This window comes from Heptranchias perlo, unplaced genomic scaffold (assembly GCF_035084215.1).
Source record: "Heptranchias perlo isolate sHepPer1 unplaced genomic scaffold, sHepPer1.hap1 HAP1_SCAFFOLD_47, whole genome shotgun sequence".
Taxonomy (NCBI): domain Eukaryota; kingdom Metazoa; phylum Chordata; class Chondrichthyes; order Hexanchiformes; family Hexanchidae; genus Heptranchias; species Heptranchias perlo.
Window position 1 is genome coordinate 8443941 of NW_027139484.1, and position 3599 is coordinate 8447539.

The window sequence follows — 3599 nt, forward strand, 5'->3', positions numbered from 1 at the left end:
GGAGGCCATTCGGCCCATCATGTCCGCGCCGGCCGAAAATGCGCCACTCAGCCGAATCCTACTTTCCAGCGCTCGGTCCGGAGCCTTTTTGGTTACGCCAATTCAGGTGCATATCCAAGTATTATTTAAATGTAACGAGGGATTCTGCCTCTACCAACCTTTCAGGCAGTCAGTTCCAGACTCCTGCCACCCTCTGGGTAAAAATAATTCTCCTCAGCTCCCCTCTAATCCTTCCACCAATCACTTTAAATCTATGCCCCCTGGTTATTGACCTCCCTGCTCAGGTAAATAGGTCCATCCCATCCACTCTATCTCGGCCCTTCATAATTTTGTACACCTCAATTAAATCACACAACTCCCTCTGAATACCAACATATATTGGACTCTCACCTTTTAAAAAGTATTCTGCTTTCGATTCTTCCTACCAAAGTGGACAATTTCACATTTTCCCACCTTATACCACAACTGCCACCCTCTTACCCAATCACTTAACCTGTCCACCTCCCTTTGCGTCCTCCTCAAGGCTTACTTTCCCACCTACCTTTGTATCATCAGCAAACTTAGATACATTACACTCGGTCCCCTCATCTCAGTCATTAATATAGAATGTAAACAGCAATTGCAACATAAATTGCAAGGGCCGTTCACGTGTAACGCGAACTGGTAACCTCTACACCACAAAAAACCGCTGGTGATTTATACTGGACAGAGGGGAACTGACCAGTCACCTCTCTCTGCTCTGATTGGGACAGTTTCACTTCACTTTAAACAACACCTGTCCTGTCCCACACTAAAATCATGGAATGGAATCGTAGAATATTACAGCACAGAAGGAGGCCATTCGGCCGTGTTGCCCTGCCTCATCTTTGAAAGAGCTGTCCAATTTAATCCAAAAAACCCAGCCTTTTCCCCGTAACCTTGCAAATCAGTCCTCTTCAAGTACCTGTCCAATTGCCTTTTGAAAGTTCCCATGAAAGCTGCTGCCACCGCCCTTTCAGGGAGTGGCTACCAGATCGGAACAACCCTCGGTGTGAAAAAAAAATCTCCTCTGTTTCCCCTCTAGTCCTAAAAGCTCTCAATCCTTCTCTACGGATGCCTTTATACAAAAATGTCATTCATCAAAACAACACAAGTTACACAGGAAAACGTCTTCATTTTCAAATAATTAACGTTCCGAAGGAGCTCCCTAATTTCCCTCCCCTAACCTGATGAATCAGATCATTCTCGTCCGGATCCTTTTTCCACGTGAATCGGCTCTCTCCCACCCTCAGGGAGTAGCCATTCTGATTCTGTGACTGTGGCCAGCTTTGTTCGGGCAGTTGGTTTGACAGGGACCTCACACCGCACCCTCCTCCCGTGTTTGCTTCCACATCCGCAGATTGGGGCCGGGACTGGACTGATTTTTTTCTCTGTCTCACCCGGGGCCGTTGAGTCTCCTGCTCAGATCACAAACCAGCTCTCCGACACCCGATCACCAACTCACCCAGTTTGTAAATTGAAACCGGAGCAAGTGCCTCGTCAGAGGGCAAGAGATGTAGGGGAGGCAGCAACCTCTGACAAAATCTCAGGCTCATCAGAGAGGTTTGTGTATCTGAACCCCGAATAACCTTCTGCTCCTTTTAATGTTTTGACCATTGCACACTGCGCGGCACTCACAGACTCGTCTCTTGCACTGACAGTCAAGCAAGCGGAGGGTTCACTCACGAAAGCAGCGTAAAAGTTTAAAACAGAATTCGCCCAACGTGGGATTCGAACCCACAACCATGTGTTATCGACTGAATTCGCCGGGCCTGCAAAAATGTTTCCATTTTGTCCATTATTGCAGCGAGGCAGCTGCTGGCTTCGCCCCAGGCGCTGAGTTTCGAATCGTGGAAGGATACAGCTCAGAAGCAGGCCATTCGGGCCATCGCGCCCGTGCCTTGTCCGACAAACCATGTACCAGATTCTCCTGAATTCCAAGGTGTGGAACGAAAGTGAACAACAAAAGCCTTTACATTCGACCGTGGAGGTACAGGCAATTTTCTGAGAAACAGGTTTGTCTATTTCCCGGTGTTTGCCTGTCTCTCTGGCTGTGTTTATCTCTCTGCGTGTGGAGCTGCAGGCTGATTTTGAATTAATAAGCATGTTTGCGCATGTTTCTTACAAAAAATAAATGAGGGAATCAGACGCTTCTCTCCCTGACACTGGGGAACGAGTGAGGCAGAATTCAGAGCAGGGATCTGTTTATTGCGAAAAAGGCAATGCAATATGAATTCCCTAATTATTCAGACTCCAACCAGCGCGAAGAACATGTGTGACCCCGACGTGATTTGAACACGCAGCCTTCTGATTTCGAGTTAGATGCGTTGCCGTTTCCTGAGCCTATTGTACTTTACTCCTATTTAATCACGGGAATATCCGCAATCAAGAGCGAAAACAAATTAAAAGCTGAATCACAGAGAAAGGGAAATCCATGCTACATCTGATAAGGCTGTTAAAACAGTTGCCTGATGGTCTAGTGGTTAGGATTCGGCGCTCTCACCGCCGCGGCCCGGGTTCGATTCCCGATCAGGGAAGTAAATTTTGAACACTTGTTATGTAAATCGCATGAACTGACTCAAAGTCTTTGAGAAGAAAAAAAAACAATCATTGTTTTCATCACCATTAATTAACCGATAACGTTATTTTGCAGAATGAAAGGCGACTGAAGGAAGTTGGAAAAGTTTAATAATTTATTTTGTGCGATGAACTTTTTATCCCTTCTCATTTGACACAGTGTATTTTTAAGGGGTTAGTTTAAAATGTTCAATGCTCGTGAGACCACGAATTTGTGTTAAATTTAACAGGACCGGCTATTTCACAGAGAAAAAATAAATTTGCTCCAACATAATGTTTCTGCCCGGGATTGAACCGGGGACCTTTCGCGTGTAAAGCGAACGTGATAACCACGACACTACAGAAACTTCTGCTTCAGTCATTAGCCAGAAGTTCGAATGACTGCATTGACTCTCTCATAACTATTCAATTGATCGAAGTTGCACAAGTCACAAAAGAAAAATGTTCATTTCAAAGTTATTAAACTCCCAAATGTGGCCTGCCTTGTTTGGACAGGGGTTGACCCTGACGTCACAGCCTCAACAAAGCATATTCTCAACATTTCCACAGGGAACAGGAGGAGGCCATTAAGCCCCTTGAAGCTGTTCCGCCCTTCAATTCGATCACAGGTGATCTGTAACTGAAATCCATTTACCCGCCTTTGCTCCCTATCCCTCGATACCCTTACCCAACAAAAATCGATCGATCTCAGTCTTGAAAGCTTCAATTGACCCCCAGCATCCACAACCTTTTGGGGGACAGAATTTCAGACTTCAACTGCCCTTTGTGTAAAAAAGTGCTTCCTGATTTCGAACCTGAATGGCATGGTTCTAATTTTAAGGTTATGTCCCCCTCGTTCTTGATTCCACAGAGGAAATTGATTCTCTCTCTCTATTCTATCGAATCATTTCAACATGTTAAACACCTCGCTCAGACCGCCCCTCAATCTTCGAGACTCGAGGGAATACGAGCCGAGTCGATGCAGCCTGTCCTCATAATTTACCTTTTTAGCCCCGGTAACATTC

At 45.7% G+C, this 3599-nt stretch overlaps 2 non-coding genes across 2 annotated transcripts; one reads left to right on the forward strand and one right to left on the reverse strand.

Annotated features, from left to right (window-relative positions):
- Positions 1-2483: 2483 nt before the first annotated feature.
- Positions 2484-2555, forward strand: trnae-cuc (transfer RNA glutamic acid (anticodon CUC)). The gene has a single exon. It is a non-coding gene; the product is annotated as a tRNA-Glu (tRNA).
- Positions 2556-2869: 314 nt separating this feature from the next.
- On the reverse strand, positions 2870-2942 carry trnav-uac (transfer RNA valine (anticodon UAC)). The gene has a single exon. It is a non-coding gene; the product is annotated as a tRNA-Val (tRNA).
- Positions 2943-3599: the final 657 nt, after the last annotated feature.